Below are 18,930 nucleotides of genomic sequence, written 5' to 3'. Positions count from 1 at the left end.
AATGAAGAGGGCAAGACACCTGCTGAGCTGCTCCAGAGCTTTTAGCAACGTACAATAATATACCGCTTTGTCCTAAAATATAATTTATGCACCTGTTAGTTGGCTTTGCACTAATGGAAAGTGCTATTAATATTTAAGGCTTCAGGGCCAAAGAGACAAGAAGATGCAAAGTGAAATGTATCCTTTGTCTTGGTTTGATCACAAATGAGAAAAACACATATTGTTAAAAGAATGTGCATTATAATATATGAGATTAGTGATGGTGTTTTATGATAAATGTCCATTTTCTGTCATGTTGTGCTTTGAAAGAGCTCATTTAGCAGAATGGTATGTAATCACACATGCAGCAAGCTTTAACCCTTGACATATTTTACATTCACAGGCATGTAAAAGCCCATCTTTAACTTGGAGCATTGAGTAAAAATTGTCACCCTGCATAGCACGCAGTGTGTTGAATGGATGGAGGCTAAGTGGGTGATGTATTGCATTGGTGACTCATAGGAACCTTCTGTGCTGAACGCCCTCTTTGGCTTTCATGCACAAGTGTTCTGTTCAAATGCAAATATGCATACAGGAAAATCAATTCCTGTCACGCTTCAGTGAGTCTCCTTCAGTTGCTTACAGGATACGCAGAAATGAGCAGTGGAATGACTTCATTGCCATATGGGGGAGATTTCTGGAGCATAAACTCATGCTCATATAGGATATATCTTAATTTATTTTCCATGTAATGAGTAGTGAGGTAAAATATTGAGCAGACTGAATATATGACCAGACACTCATATTAAAATCATGCAGGATAATCAATATCAGACTTTATTTGTGAATGTAAAAAGCCAAAGTCACTCCAAATAGTTGTGAAGAGATTTCTCCACATGGTGGCGGTCATTTACCACTGACACACTCATAACAGCCATGACGATGGTGGACAGTGCTCTGAGATGTATTTGTATGTAATGTATAGCCTGTGCATCAAGTGCTCAGTTTCCCTCAAAGCATATAATTTGCCTTGTTATTTAACTGTATGTACTGTAATTACACAAATCTGCAGATAATTTCAATGCGTAAGAAGAATCCATGAACTGACTTGCATACATAAATTAAGATGCTCCAAGCTCTGTCTTACATACAATAATGTATAATTTTGCCATTATTACACAGCGCATTGAGCAGTGCTGCATCTCTTTAGCAGCAAATTAAGTACCTTACATTTTATACACTGCCATATAGTTTCTTTTCCTTGAGGCAGACACGGAAACGAAATACTTCGAAGAGTCATAACATGAAAGGGAAGAAGTATCCAGTTATCAGAGATATCTCAGTAGCAGCACTGTAAAACATCATACAGCAGTTCAGTGGAATCTTTTATTACTAACTTAATGTAATGTAAAAGTTTGAATAATTCAAAATGTATTCAACTTAAAATTTCTGGATCTCATTTTCTGAGAATTCATACTCATAAGCAGGAGTTCATCTGAAGTGTTTGGACCTGAAATTATAATTTGAATGAATAAACCTCTGAGGGTTTAAATTACGTTTCTAAATAAAGACGATTTGCATCTTTGCAGACTTCCAAACATGCACTGTTTGAGACACATCTCTTTGTAGTTTAGGACAACAGACATGATGGAAACTTGCCATGACTTTAATACATGTTAAGTAAAGTCGTGCTTATTTCTCCTGTTAGTGGCAAATTTATGTTTATGAGTGTTCAAGTCAGACTGACAGGAGAAAATCCTAAAATTATGATAACAAAGTTAGAATTTTGAGAGAAAAGTCATGACATCATATGAGAAAAAGATGTATAAGATTTAAGATTTATAGCAAACAGATAACAGCATATTATTTTATGTGTCAGCTGAGTGATTCTGATGACCTGAAGTTACAGGTTTCACAATGAACACCTTAGCATTTATTGGAGAACGTTAGGTATCCGATAACCAGATGTGTTTCAAGCAGCAGCTGAAGTTGAGCAGAGACCTGATTTCAAACATCAGACAGCTGAGACAAGAGCTCAGTCATGGCATCAGAATGTGATTACAGCTCACTGAGCTTTATATCAATAATGTGCAAGACAGCAAGACTCTACCTGTCATATAATCTGCTGTGCATTATGTTTTAGCCCTGCATTCTGCTGATATATGTAATACGCTATTCAGACAGACACAGGAGCCAGTGTGGGACGGTGTCTGGAAGAGACAAAGTTTAGGGCAAACTGTTTAAAAACACCCTCTCACCATTGTATGGTTTACAGTCCTCCCAAATGTTAACATCACTAAATGCTAAAACACGCACATGTAATCCAATCAACCTATGACAGATGACATTTTACACTCATAGCAACGTTTTCCAGTTTGACTTTCCTATTGAAATATTTTCACCCCAAAAACCCTTTATTGCATCTTATCTCGTAAATGAGGAAGAGCATAACTACTAAACAGCATGGAAGTGGAAACAGGCAGCAGCACACTGTGAGGTTCTTTCCACCAGTAAACACTCATAACCTTCACTTTAAGTGTTCTCGTTGAATTATCTGACAGAGAAATGCTTTGTTTCATCGCTCGCAACTGGATGTTCATTCTACAAGCTTGGCTCAATGAACTCACATTTTAGGACAGTTGATGAGCTTCTGTTTTTAAGCAAGGGTAAGAAAAGAAAAGACAAGCGTTTATTGATCTGCAGAGGGTGTTTGTAGCAGTACAAGGACAGAAATTAGTCCAGGCAAACAGAGAAAGTAAAAAAGTATTTTATTCTTTTTTGTACATGAACTACAAGGAATTAAAATAAGTGACTTTGGTTTTGTTGCTGTTTTTAACACGCTACTGTGCTGTCCAAGCTGTGATAATATATAAAGTGATAATATATATGATCCCTGCAATCGGCTGGTGACCGGTTCAGGGTGTACCCCGCCTCTCTCGCCTATTGCCAGCTGGGATTGGCTCCAGCCGCCCGCAACCCCGAAAGGGATACGCGGGTATAGAAGATGAATGAATGAATGAATATATATGATAAAGTTTTTCAGGTCTGTTTATGCTGAATATATGCCAGTTACTGTAGTACAATGGCCCAAAATCCCACCAAGTGCACTGCTGTGCTTTGACCAGTGCTGAAACACATCTCTGTGTCAGAAAATTCCACGAGGGCTTAAAGGTAGGACTGTTACCTGTGGAAAGAAGCCCACAGCTTGCTGCCGTCTCCTCGGACCACTCTTGTGTTTCCACCTCCATGCTGTTCTGTTCAGCAGTCTTTCTACTCCTCATTTATGAGATAAGATGCAGATGGAGCTCCCTGAAAGTTGCTCAAACCTCTGACTTTACTTTCATCGTACCTTTCTTACCCACTTAAGTACTGCATAACAGCCCATTACTGACCAAAAAAAAAACCCCAAGACAGAAGCCTTCGACTGTCTTTGTGATTGACAGCATGTGTGCTCTCAAAAGACTCAACCAGGCTTATCACCTGGAGGCTCGGGTATGTCGTGCTAATGGGACAGTCACTGATGAAGCTCAAGTCAAAGGCCAGTGAGATCAGGTGATGATAGCAGTGACTTACCGGGTCAACGAACACATAACTCTGGAGGATTTTGGTTTTTTAGAACCGCTGAGAGGAAGTTGAAATGACAGATTGCGACTTTGAAGGACATAAAAACAGAAAGTGACGTGAGGACGTGTTGTCAGCTTGCGTGTGCACCGTTGTTAATATTGAGGCTGGTATAATGGAATGTCTTTAGGCGTCTTGTCGGTCAAAATAGTTGGTTTATCCTGACCTTACACCTGTGTCAACAAACATGCACCACACCATATACACACTTGTGTTACTTGACCCAAACATGCTGCACATCATGACCCCATCTTACAGGCTGTGTATGTGAAACTGCAGTATGGCCTCATTTTAAGACCATAGACCATCATTTGGCCTATATGACTGGAATATATAATAATAATATATACTGAGGTAATGGAGCAAAACATAAAGTATTTCTGTTGATGTTTGAATTTAACTGCAAATCTGGTGACCTTAATTAACTCAAATGCCCTACTGGAGGAACATGTTTTGTACATTATTCAGTGAAGCCACTTGAATTATAGATCTCTGGTAATGGAATAGAGGGTTCAAACTGTGCACAGATAGAGCTGCAACAGAAAAATGGAAAATGAGGAATTCCCACTGCTTCATGTAACCCCGGGACAGTCCTCAAACTCAGAGGCAATGACTGAGACTGGGATATTTTGGCAACATGCACTGAAGCGATAAAAGTGAGTGTGTTAGGTGCAGAGGCTTGGCAGTTCTTGTACATCTAAAACAATGAAAGATGAATTCCTTGTGATCATGAGTTAGCTGGTGAATCAGGACATATGGTCGATCCAAGCCATGCTGAGTGTAACATTTCACAGCTTTTCTTTTTCTCCACCTCAAATGTATTTGATCTGTCTCCCTGTCAAGGGTTCTGCTCACTTTCCAGGTTACGCATCCATTTACTCTTTCCTCCTCATAGGAAACCCGACATTGAAGGGCTTCATTTGCTCCTCGAAGGAGATGAGGAGAGAGAGGTGAGGAGCCTGATATGAGAAGCCTGACAATAAAACCATGAAATCAAATTGGGAAGTGTGGGAATTCATTTCATTTATTCAATTTCATGGACTTTCCAACTGAGACTTTCTGTAAAGGCTCGGTAAATAAACAAGGTTTAAACCCAAATGCACGACGAGACAAGCGGATTCTCAAGGTCGCGAACAGGCAAAAATCAAAACCAGCCAGGCAGACCAGAGGCAGACGTTTAAGAGACAGGCAGAACAAAGGCATATGGACAATGGAAAGTCTGGCAGGGAATGAGCTGAAATGAGCCGTTATATGCTGCATACGCTGCACAGCCGATGAGGGAAAGTGAGAACAGGTGAGTAGATGAAGGAAAATGAGGGCAGGAGGGAAGCTCAGCTGATGACAGTTAGGTTGCAGCCAAATAGTCCTATACCTGCTTCCGAAAGTTCCTAACTGAGTGAAATGACCTGCAAGTATTGAAGCGGCAGCCATGATAAGAGCTGTTGGAAGTGCTGAGGAAAGGTCCACCAGAATGGAGTTAATGCCTTCCCACAATTCCTTGCTGCAGCAACATTTAAAACAAATGATTAACATGCCACATTACACATCCACAGCCTGTATCGGCCATAACAGCTGCAAAGCACCATGAGGTCGACATTTCAAGGCGTTTGCTGAGTTGGGTCTTAAGCTATTATAAACACAGACTCGTGATCAGATCATGATTAGCAAATCAATCACAACAGTCTCTGTTTCAAGAAAAAGCAAGCTTTTAGCAAGATGACAGTTTACTTTAACGTGGTTTAAACTGACGAATGATGAGTAGTGGCAGATGCCAATGTTGCATGTGGAGATGAAGAGACATCAACACTTCTTTTCATATTCTCTCTCTCTCTCTCTCTCTCTCTCTCTCTCTCTCTCTCTCTCTCTCTCTCTGCTGTCTGCCAGCATCACGCCTTTTACTCTTATCAACTGATGGGTTTTATAAGGCCTGGTTTTAGGGGGAGCTGCAGCCCCCTCAGCATGCATACTCCACGTATCCATACCTATAATTCCTTTAAGTAATATTGTGGTCAGGTGGGAACACATGAGCCAAACTCTGTAACTTTTTTTTAGTAACCTGTCTGTCTTTTGGAACATATTGAACATATTGAACATATTGAACATATTGAACATCCACCATTGCATAATTACATAGATTGTCTTTTCCTAACTTCTTATGAATTCTCCTTCACATCTCTCCTTGAACCTGTGACATTTTACAAAGAGGTCAAGGAACAGCGTGTACGAAAAGACATTTTATTAATTTTACATGCATGCAGCCTGCATATTTTTGGCAGTATATTATCATATTATTGCCAGAAATATATCTTGTAATCCTCCTGTTTGTATCCAAGTAATGCATTTGTTGGCAGGATTTGACAGTGCCACTCCTAGTTTCCCCGTGTTTCCTATGCTTCCCCTCCTTTGCGTATCGTGTCTCTCTCTTTGTGTCCATGTCTGTGTTTGAACTAAACTGGGCGTGGTTACCTGCTCCCTCCTGCTGCCAGCCCACCTGCACACCTGAGTTTCATCAGACAATCAGCTCCTGCAGTATATAAACCCCAGCTCTTCACACCAGTATCCGTCAGATTGTCTGTTAACTGTTGTGCTACTTTGTCTGGGCTCTTAGCTCTAGTTGCCAGTTTATGATTTTGGCCGATTGTTCCTCCTGACCTCACTCTTACTCCTCTCGCCTGGCTCAACTCCCCTGGTTTTGCACATTGACTTTACCAATCTGTTCAACAAACTATTGTTACGCTACTCAGCTGTTCCTCATTCTGCTTCTAGGCCCCATTAAAACTACGCATTATGACATTTGTAATTCTACGCTTCCATAGTGGACACAACTGGCCATTATTGCAATTGTGTTCAATCTTTTGCAGATGATCAGTGCAAAGGATGAAATTTTGCTTTCACCCAAACCTAACCACTATTTGCCTGTTCCTAACCCTATACCTAACCTTACCTAACCCTATCCTCAGTCTTCACCCTAAAATGTAATGATTTAAATTGTGGGGACCTGTATTTGTCCCCACAAGTAAGCTGAGTCCCCACAATGTGACTGTGTAAACAGATTTTTTTTTTTTTTTTTTTTTGTCCCCACAATGTGAGTAAGACATGGGCACACACACACACACACACACACACACACACACACACACACACACACACACACACACACACACATTGTGTGTGTATACATAACTTATGGGGACATTACATAGACTTACATTCATTTCCTGTAGAGTTACTCAAAGTCTTCACCCTAAAATTTAATGATTTGCATTATGGGGACCTGCATTTTGTCCCCACAAGTAAGGCGAGTGCCCACAATGTGACTATCTAAACGGATTTATGTCTCCACAACGTGAGTAATACATGGGCACACATAAACACACACACACAAGAGCTTTTCGTGGGATAGTATTTAAGTTACAAGCAGACAGAAAATTACAAGAGACTGAAAAGATAAGACAGGCAGTCATGTTTCTTTTCTGGATTTAATTAGACGTTGAGCTTTGAGCATCTCCAGGAAGCGACTGCACCTTTCACTGCCCCTTGTGAGACGCATCATCTCACTCCTGCTTGGCCTCCAGGTTGTTTCTTGTGTGAAGTCATGCCAGATGACTCTCTTGGTAGTGGCCTGGAACAAAAACAAATCCGACTTGTACTGTTCACAGGTTTCCAGACACTGTCTGTCGTCTTCTTTTGCTATTCTTCTTTGCTCCCCCAGTGACTGTGAATATGAATGAGCGGGTACAAAACACTAAAGACATCATCAACACTATTGCAGGTGCAGAGGGCACTGATACTCCCAGAAAAAAACGAGAAGAAGGAGACTTCCTTCTTCGTTCTCTGTGAGTGCTTACTGTGATCACAGTTTTGTTTACAGTGGTTTTCACATGTCTATTAAAGCCAAGGTTCCACTCACTCTTGCACTTGTGCAATCTTAGGTGTGAGCCTTGACTTCAGGCATTACACACAGGGGGGACTTGACACGTCGTTTCACCCAGTTAAAGAAGGGATTGATTGATTTTCTCTTTGCATGAATATTTTTTGCGTGTTGTAAAGTTCCAAAGAGTTCATGGTCCTGAAGGGCATATTCTGTGGAAAAAGAAAAAAAAAAAAAAAAACCTTCACTCAAGGTCAACTTTCCAGCATTTCTGTTTTTCCACTTTTTTTGTGTGTGTCATCAAGCCTCTGTCTCCAGTGTGAACTTTTGCACCCACCATTTTGCAATGCAAAGTGTACTGTTCGTTACAGGGTTGGAGAACTAACTGTGCCTGAATGCTGTGTGGGATGAGAAGGCTGTGACAAAAATGTTGTATGGTTTTGTACTTTTTTTTTTTTCTCACAGAGCTAGTTTGAAAGGTACAAATCTGTCAATAATCTTGACGTCAAGAAGTGTAAAGAGATTTACTGTGCTGTGTATTGATAGACCTAATTACTTCATCTACCTGACAGTAAAATGTGTCTCTGAGGCTTGTTCAAATTTGCCAGCATAAAATCTGACAAAAAAAATCCTGTTGATTAAAAAAAACTGAACATGATGACTCAATTCTTTTGGACATATACTCAAATGAAAACGGTCCAAAGACAATATATTTACCTCATCAGCTTCATTGATTTCTGTAAATATCTGCTTATTCTGAATTTGCTGCAGCAACATGTTTCAAGCAAGTTGGGACAGGAGCAGCTTAAGACTGGGAAAGATGTGGAATGCTCCAAAAACACCTGTTTGGAACATTCCACAGGTAGACAGGTTCATTGGTAACAGGTGATAGTATCATGATTGGGTATGAAAGGAGCATCCTGGAAAGGCTCAGTCGTTCACAAGCGAGGATGGAGCGAGGTTCACCACTTTGTGAACGCATGATTGTATAAAGGATATTAATACATGAGCTCAGGAACACCTCATAAAACTGTTGTGTGTAACCACTCTTCATTTGCAAATACATGTATTCTGTTTTCATCTACATTCTACACAGTGGCCCAACTTTTTTTGGAATTGGATTTGTACTTTGTATTTTCCTGTGTTTTGCAGAAGTAAAGGTTTGAATTCATATTACAGAATGAGGTTTCAGCTATGAAATTTACCAGAAACATGAGGTTGAAATACACACATCCCAAATCCTCAAAGGTGCTGAAAGTGAAAAATAAACCCAGTAGGTGAAAGAACAGTACAAGTATTATATACTGCTCCCGAGCTGGATTTGCTCAAAACCACATAATCGGTATGTTCCATCACTGTCACTCACAGTAAAAACCTCTGGCCTGCAACCTTCTTACCACTTTTGACTCCTAATCCAGGCAATAATAGGAAAGGGCCATTCTCTCCCATAATAGCTGTTAATGTTCTTCCACAAAATTGTGAAATCTTTTAAGAGACTCAACCACAGTCTAATGAAAATTGCGGTGACATTTCTTCGAAATTGTGAATAATCCCGCTGGAATGAAATGGAACAAAAGCCGTGAGGTGTCACAAAACAAGATGCTGTCATGTGGAAATAGAGTTGTTGGAGGGAGACATGAATCAAAACCAAAAGCCAACAAATCGTTAATTCATGCTCTTAAATTCTTTTAGGAATCTTCAGACATAATTACATGTGCTCGCAGTAGGTGTGGTGTGACAACATGCACCGATACACTATATTTCTCAATTCCCTGTGGGCACGTCATTGAATAAGGATCCAACAGACAAGCCTGTTCAGGTAAATGAGAATGTAATCATCATCCAAATCGGCCTGATTTATACAAGTACAAACATTTAACCTTTTTTTACTCTATCTAATAAACTTCTTTCACTTTGAGCTCTTACTTAAGCTTAGAGCTCTCAATGGCACGCTTACTTCTATTGTATTTTAACTTCACTCTGTGTTTTCCTGTGTCGGGAAAACTGCATGTTTTGGTACATCGTCGTGCTGAGGTTTTGACGTGTGCATGAGTTAACTTGTTTCATTCATAGGCAATAAATCAATTGAGAAAGAGATAAAACATGCACATAAAGAGAGAAAATGTTCAAAGTCAAAACTGCTGGACCTCAGGAGACACATTACTGTGAATGTCATTAGTTTATGTCTTCCTTTCTCTTTCTCTGAATCAATATTCCCACACTTTTTGGCTTTGACATGTAAATATTTTTCAGATTTTCTGTGTTATTGGAAAATACTGTAAACTGTCCCTGTTGGTCCAAAGCCTTGTGTAAAATCAAAATGTTTGAATCCTCTGTGCCTCTTTGGAAATGCAGTGATTTAACAGACAGGGTTGCATAAATTAATAAACCTTCACTGTGGTTCATTTCTCTCTTTCAGTCTCTTCTACATGCAAAAAGACAAAGCAAACATACAATGCTCTTTTAAAGCCCCTGGAAACTCAACTTAGTCAGTAACAACCCACCAACGATCATCAGATCCTTCTTCATATTCTGACTGGTGCATGTATGTATGTATGTGCCATCATCTCTTCCTAAGTGTCGCCTCCCAGTCTCGAACCAGTGAGAAAAGCTCAGAGGGGAAAAAAAAAAGAAATACTGAAATCTCTCTTAAAATAACCAAATCTGTTCAAACCTTGTCAGATTGTAGTGCGTTCATGTAGAAAATACATCTTCAGGGACTTTACAGTTCTATTTTCGAAAACAGTTGACCCCAAGGGCTTAGAAATGTTTGGTGGATGTGCAGCACAGCATTTCAATCTGCAATATGATGTGTAATAAACAGTTTGTTGATCAAAATTTCGATAAAACAACAGTTTAGTGCTGAGGTCACTGAGTGTGAACAGTGGTTCAAATGGGAACGCCCCTCACATTCCGCACTTGATTGAACCAGTGTTTGCATGTTGCTCCTTTCCTTGAGGTGAGATTCGTCTCTCGGCAGCTTAAGAACACCAAATGTTATGAAAGACTTGTATGATTTACTTTTGTGTTGAAGAATTCTACGGATTCATGCCCACGGGCAGCAAGACATTTATCTTGAACTTTATGAAACAAGTCCCCTCATTCTTAGAGGCCAGGTCCTGTGCGCTTGAGCACGTAGCCTGTAGATACACCGTTCTCTATGAGTAGATACTGTATTTCAAATGCAAATGTAGTGCAGTATGTTCTCAATTTACTTCCAATCACCTGCCTTTAATAACCTTTTCCTCTGTCATGCCTAGATTTGCACCACACCTCTACCCTTCATGGTGCGTTGGGAAATCGTGAATGAAGTAGCTGGTAAATCCACGCGGTACCAGAGGAGCCACAGGAAGAAAAGAACATCTGTGCTGCAGCTTGAGGACCGAAGAGGCCTGAACTGAAGTTGTCAACAGCTGTGCATAGTCATGCTTGACTTTTAAACTCCGCAGCAGCTCTGAGGGATCACGGCGGGGTCAGGTTCCCTAAATGTTCCCTTTTCAGAGCAAAAGTGGCAGCTGTTTTTTCCTCAATGCTCACCGTTAGTCAGGTAGGAAAGACACTACATGACACTTGTTTACTCAGAGACAGCTTGATGCAGAAGATGTATTTTGCAATTTCGTGTAAATAACGTGCCCCCTCATTTAACTCTATGGTGTCTGCGACAGTCTTACCCATCTGCAAATGTTTGAAACAGAGAAAGACACAGTCTGGCAGAATGAGAGACTCCATTGTCCACAGTTAATGTTGTTTTCATTCACACAATGGACTTAAGGGGTGCAAGAACTGATCTTTAGTGACAAACACAACACTGACATATTACTGCAAACATCCAACAAATGAGGAGGAACATTTTCATTCATTTGGAGTCGTGTCTCTGGCCGTTGACTGAATGTAAGCACAAGATTCACACTATTTTAGCTCCGACTTTGGTCTCCACCAGTTGATGAGGGAAATCTCTTTTCTCTGTAACTGCTAAACGCTAGTCGTTAACTTTGTCCGTCAGAATCGAGTGCTGGGCAGGTAGCATAGAGTGTGTTTTAGAGCCATTTTTACAGTGATACGGGAGCTGTCATGTTGTGAGTTGTAAAACCAACACTATAAGATGGAAATAAATGTGTTCAGTGTGTTGTGTTCAGCCAGGAACACGACTCCAAATTAACGCTGTATTGCTCCGTGTCTGCATGTGTAAATAGGCAACTAACACATTATTCATTCCAACTTTTTAAAGTCATAATATATGAAGAATGTTTGTCTGTTGCCTTGTTTTTTTCACCTTAGTGTGTTTTCTTCTTTTTGTTTTAATAGGAGTTACATAGGATAAAGAAAAATTCAAGATACCTTACAGGCTTCACCTGAAGTGAAAAATGTTTATGAATGCCATCTGGAAAGACAGAGAAGACGTACTGTATTCTGGCTGATCATCAAAACACCCAACAGACCTTCAAGTCAGGTATGAACATATGCTAGACACATGTAAGCTCTGGACCCTTATTATTTCCCCCAGAGGTAAGCCTGGAGGAGATCATGCGTTTGATCACGTGTGTCCATGTGTGTCTCTTTGCAGCTAATCTCACATACCACCTAACCCATCAGCCTAATATTAAGCCTAATATAGTATTTTGTGCACATTTATTTGAGGAGCTCTTGTGGTTGTGAGTCATAATTTAAAATTTGTGTGTGTGTGTGTGTGTGTAATAATAATAATAATAATCAACTTTATTGACATAGCACCTTTCATAGTGACTCAAAGTTCTTTTAAATACAGTGAAAATAAGAAAATAAATAAATACAAGAGCAAATACTTAAACCAAGCAACCATCAAATGACAAACAGACGAGGCAGAGGCAGCAAACAGCATGAGCAGTTATGCTATGAACAATAACATTAAGATAAGAATAAAACAAAGGGGAGATGACAGTTATTTCAAAGCAATCATGAAAGTTTCCAGTTGTTCAGATGTTCCAGAGCTTGAATCTCTCATAGCCTTGACTAAAGAATTCCATAGATTCGAGCATAGTCATAGCCAGTGCGTGTTAAAAGCCTGGCAGCAGAGCTCTAAATTACCTTTAATTTGTCGGTGGATTGTTTTGGTAGACTGATGAGGATGGCATTACAGTAGTTTAATTTACTTCTTATAAATGCAAGAGGAGTTTTGGCATCTTGTTGGGATAGGAACGGCCGTTCTCTGCAACATTTCTTAAATGAAAGAAAGCTGCTTTGGACGCCTTCTTTATGTGGGAAGTCTGAGTGTAGGATGATGCCCATCAGCAGTGCTTATTCCTTTTGACATCACTCGGTAAAGTGTATGTGTCAGAAGGTGGGTGGACTCGGTGACGTGTTGGATGAAGTCTAGGTTCTAAAGTAATGTTTTGAATACAAGTGTCAAAGAACCACCTTGTGTGAGATCATTGAAATGCGTGTTACAATCACCAGAAATGAAAATCCTGTGTGGCCAAACCCCTCCTCTGAACAGCAACTGTCCAATCATAGCTTAGTCACGGTAACTAGGCATGAGCAGGCCTGACACGCTTTGCATTTCATTTCTCTACATGTCGATGTGGCGTGCATGAGGCTCTAAGAAGAGTGACGCTCTACTTTCACTTCAGATGAAAATGCTAGTGAGCTGTCTGGCTCACCATCTTACTACCTACAGCTGTCACCAGGGGTTTCGTCCAAAGGCAAAGAGCATTTTATTAGTGGGATTACAGGCAGTATTAGAAAAATACCTGTTCAGGGTCGACACATCCACTGTTTGTGAAAATGTCAACCTGTGAGCCAAGATAACTCTATCAGGTAATGATAGCACCTCCGTTCTACTCTTTGTTTGTCTTGGCGCCGTTCACACTCCAGCAACTGCAGCCAACCTCGTATTAGATGCCATTACATTTGCCAAACTCTTGGCTTGATCCTCAAATTCTCAAATCCTGCTCGTTTGTAAAAGTGAAGCAAGCTGTTTGAAAATATGACGCTAAAGCATAGCCTAGAGCTCATCACTTTACTGCTTGTCCAAGTATGTTTTTCTATAGTAAGTATCCAAACAATTCAAGGGAGGCGTTGGAACAGATAACATTTTGATAAGCCTACATTTTATTATTTTTAGTTTAAGCACCATGCTATGGGGCAAACTCGCTCACGCTGAAATCCATCAACAATGCTGCTCCGATGGAAAATCTAAGCAGAGCAGGGCTTAGTGCAGCGTCAATTATGAAATTTTTGACAGATAGCTAAATACATTGATAGTGCTTTTTATATACAGCAGCAAGTTTGCCACTGGGTCTTAGCAGGCTAAAACTTTCATATTCAGGAGGACGTAGTTCAGCAAGCTTCATTCATGTCTCAGTTAAAAAACCCGAGTACTGTTACATACTGCTGACTCCTTACTCCTCTGGAGCCCCACTGGTTAGGGGTCACAAGTGATCAACCACTGCTTCAGTGTGGATTCCTGTTTTCTGCTGGGGAGAACCAGGCAAAAAGCATTTCCTGGAATCATCTAGGCTAAAAACAAGGCTTACCTCTTTGGTCTATGTCATGACTCAAACACTGACATCCACAGGAAAGTTTCATGTCATCTTGAACATCTCAGCATCTGCAGATTAATTCTGTCCTCGATATGTTATGATTCACTGAAGTTAAATACAATATGAGATGAATATATCCCTGTTTTTGAAAGCCTGGTGAGAGCTACACTCTAATGCACTCTTCTGGATTCATTACCAGATATCTAGTTAAAAAAGAAAATAGAAAAATTAATTCTATCAACAAAATGTGAAGACATAACAGTTCTAATGCACAGTGAGATCTACTTAAGTTAGCATGCTAACCTGTTAGCCTTGACCCATCTTGTCTCGTTATACCACTTTGCAGCTCAAAAGGGGGATAGTCTGATCGAATATGGCTCAAAAAGATGAAATCACTGATAAAAGCAAATAAAAAGCTTTTCCTCCTTTATGCGGATTATCAAAAGACATGGAGAAGTTTAAGTGTAAATCCATAAAAGATAAACTGAGTCTCAGTGGACTGAATGAGGACATGCAGGTCATAGTTCATAGTACTAGACAAATAATGTAAACAGTCATATTACCTACCAGGCTGGTTAGCTTTCAGAGGTTCCTCTCTCTCAGTGTGTTGTTTGGCACGTGTTCCTCTGACCTGCCTTTCACCCACAGATGATGTTGAAAAATGTATAATTTCTAAACTCACACATTAAAATGATAATTCACAATGATGATTTATGTAGGGTAAGTTACATGAAGAGTTTCAGTTATTTGGTCCACTTCACCACCATAATGCTGTACATTGCAGTGAACTCTCAAAGCGCATTTTAAAATGTTTGATTCAAAAAAACAAAAAAAAAAACAGCAGACCTTTTTATTCATCCATATTAGCCAGAACTTTGTCATCCAGTTAGTCACAAATTACAGGGCTGACATGGTTATTGGGCTTTACTTTGGCTGCATCAAACTTGCAGTCTGTTTTGACTTGACTTAAATGTTGGTCCAGACTTTTTGTGTTTGCCATCCTCAGGTTAGCGTTTGAATGGACAGCAACAGCCCAGTACATACAACACAGATACATTATTTTAAACACAACATAATTCTTTCTCATGCTTACAGAACTAAAAGAAAAAAATGCTCAGATGATGGTAACGTTCTAATCAAAAGACTTTAATCCATCTTCACATCCTTATTACATTTGTCTCTGTGTACGTTGTTAACAAAGCCATTACTGTAAAATCATTACAAATATTATGTCGCAAGATCAATCGGTAAGCTAAAGACACACCCAATCCATAATATTATATTAAGACTTGTTTTTATTTATAAGTTATGAACCAAATCAAGAATGCAATGAATAGATTCAGGTAAATGCTCCGTGTTTTATACCCCAAACTCAAAAACAGGATATATACTATGCAAAATATCAACATGATATTAGTGTGTCTGGACAAGATGGAAATGTTTGTGTGGTCAGAGCAGTTGTTGTCTCTCTGTTGTCAGTAACATTCACAGTATGGGAGAAAGGGTCTATTCACTTAATGAAGCAGAACACAATCAACAAACTGTAAGCCATGGTAGGGGCCCTGAACCTGCCATCGCATGGTCAGGATGTCTGCATGGACATATTTCCCAGGGTATGCTGTGGGAATAAGGGCTTTCTCCCTGAGCGATATTATTGGTGCTCAGCGCAGAAGGTTTACACTGAGGCTCCAGGGTAGGCTTATTGAGGGTAGACTAAGCACGACATTCCAGGATGATAGGTGGTATTAGAGTTTCAGGGGGTTCTGTTGGTCTAATGTTCTGTCTTACAAGGGGAAGGCTGAGGGCTCTGTGATGTGAAATCTGTTCTGGTTTACAACAAATAACTAATGTATGATTCATTAACGACAAAGACAAGAAAAATATTAGTTCCGGTTCCTATTCTTTGTATAAATCCTGTGACCTCAAGTGAAATTATCTGGCAATATCGAGATAACGAAGTCATGTCCTTGTAATAAGAGGATGATTTTCTCCTTCTCTTGAGAAAACAAAAAGACATTATCTCCAATTAACAAGAAAACAAACCCATTATGAGAAGAAAATGATATTTACTGTTCACCAGATAACAAGAAAATGATGCTGTTATCACGAAACAGCAGCTTTATCATCTCCAGATACTGGGATAATTAACTTGTGATCTTGTGGTAATGGGAAAATCATCACAACTACGGCCGCTCTTAGTGTCTATAAATATCTGTTGTGTACTGAATACAGAGCCACACCTGTTTATGGCAGCAGCTTTTTGTATTCCTCACCCGTAGTATTAAAATTAGTGAATTAGCCACAGCAGAATATGCAGGTGCTGCTGCAGTTCGTCATATAATTTACGGGACATTCTAAATTGATTCGATGCTGTCAAATGGTCTGGCCCGCTTACCGAAATCAACTAGAGAGTAACACCAGAGGAAGCCTTGAGAACTGAAAGTAAGTTTATGACCGGATATGATTCAAAGCTCAGTAGTACATGGGGTCAGTCTGAAGTATTGACAGCTTTAATTTCAACTCAGCACACTTGAACACAACTCAGATTGCCATGAGTTAACAATCAAGGCCAAACGAGGGTTAAAGCACTGTAGCTCCCCTTGTGACACAATAAAAAACGCCAGGCGGCCCATTTGTGCACCGCCCCACATTGAACTACCCTTTTTGGTGCCAGATGAGAGAAGCTCAAATATTCCCATGAAAGACTTTCACTTCACTGGGTTTTCTGCTGCAGTGTAGTTGACATCAGAGGGCTGGCAAATACGCTCCACACGAAAGGAAAGAACAAATAATTTCATGTCATCTATGTAAAGGGCAAAGTACAAATACACTGAGAGACAATAAGTAGATTTTGCTTTATATAAGGAACCGCATTAGTGGCTTATGTTTGTAACTATTTCTGGGTGCCACTTCTTGCACTCCATGGAGCAGAACTCATGGAGCAGAACTCATGTATAAGACTGAAATGACGCGTATTTACCTGTAGACAGTGTAGACCGGCTGATACAAAGTGAATGTAGTAACAACCCTTTTAATTAAATATACACAAGAATGAAATCAGTCACAGATAAAGAGCTTTTGATATACGATCGAAAAGTTCTATCCTCCAATTCCATATCGCTTCCCTTTATATTATCCAGTTATATGTGTTGATGTGTTAAGATAAAGATTTTTAAATGTACATAAAGTCATACATACATACTATACATACTATACATAATGTACAATGTGAGGAGGCAACTATTTAAAAGGATATACATCAGAGGCACTTGATTGTGTTTTCAGCTGGGGAAGCAAAGTTGAAAAGATACAAAACTGAAAATACAAAGTCATTTAAAACGAATATCGTTTCATTTCAATGAATTTCAGCATTTCAACGCCAATTAACCTCTTGGATTAAGTCCAGATACAGCCACCTGCACTAGTCTTGATTAGTCAGATTGAGGCTGCTATGAAAACCAAGAATGCATCAGGAATAGGATACAATTTGGTGCATCAGGACAGGACATGAAAATTAGAAGAATCCCTTTTTGGCATTTATGAAAACGTGATGTAGCCTAAAATGTTAGTGAGTTACAGGCCATTCTATTCCCACTATTCTAGATTAGTCTGGAGCGAGGGAGAGAAGAGGGCAGCTGTTCGCAGTCAAGCTAAGATAGAAGGCATGTTTCTCACCTTTTGTAAACAATCAGACTGTGGACTGACAGACTGTGACTGACAGCCAAAGGACGCGTTAACAAATAATCAGGCACAGGTCTGACTGACCCAACTCAGTGGTTGGTTCACATGGTATGGAACGGTATGTGGTTTGGGCAAGGCTGCAAAACAATTACTCTACAGGTCTATAAAGCAAAGGTTTGTTTACAACTTGTCGAAACTGTAATCCAAACACTAGTAAAATTGCACTGACATCTATAGGATCTTTGGTTTTCTATCCCCAGAAAAGAGGCGCGGCCGTCAAATTTTGCAAAGTACCCGTATGAGCGGTCTGGTTTCAATGTCAGATCACGGTTATGATCATCGTCATACTCTTGAAGAAGAGCTCCACCACTGAATGCTTTAACAAAAATATAAACACTGTACTTATTCACTGAAGGAGAAACTCTCCAATGTTGGCCACATAGAACAGCTTTTATAAAGTATACACTATTCTTGTGCACTTTAATGTAATAAAGTTACATGTTCTTTAATGTTCACACATTTTTAAGTATCGCAATAGAAGAAGTTGATGGAAACAGCAAAATTTGAAAAAACTTCCTCAATTTCACAAAAAAATACCCTTTTACGCTTGCTTTACATGTTTGCCGTCTTCAAAAAATGCTTAATGGGAGATGGAATCACCTTTGAATTCCGAATAAGTGAACATGTAACTCGCATGACCGATCAGCTGTCTCGGCTACACGAGAAGAAGAAGTAACTGTTTCCAAAGATTAACATATTAATACATGAAATAAACAGAAATGTCATAATGCCATAAATGTTTTCTACATTTTTTTCACTGTTTGAGGTTCGACTGGCGCTCCTCTGTGATGGTATTTTTATTTGCTTGGACCACAGTGACTGATTTTGCAGATGGAGCTGCATAATCACACTGATACTGTCAGAGTGGAAGTACGTGTTGGGCGTCTGCTTTTTGCTCCAACCTGCGGCAAGCACAAAAAGGCAACAATGGCCAGCTCAAACTCTCTGTGCGGTGCTGCATTTAATGCTTTTACCACACAAGCGGTGATGCATTCTTGGCAAGAAATTGGACATATTATCAAAAATATAGAAAAGAAACCTGTAATCCAATTACAAGCTTGAAGGCACACTGGAAATGTTGTGCCAGACTTAGAGTGTGTTGTCTTGAAATGCCTCCTCACGTTAACCTCAATTTTCATGGAAGCTGTTTTGTCCGCTTACGGTTTTCATTGGCCTTTTTTTTTTTTGTTTTTTTGTTTT

Source organism: Chaetodon auriga, chromosome 10, assembly GCF_051107435.1.
Source record: "Chaetodon auriga isolate fChaAug3 chromosome 10, fChaAug3.hap1, whole genome shotgun sequence".
Taxonomy (NCBI): Eukaryota; Metazoa; Chordata; class Actinopteri; order Chaetodontiformes; family Chaetodontidae; genus Chaetodon; species Chaetodon auriga.
This window is presented reverse-complemented; position numbering follows the sequence as displayed.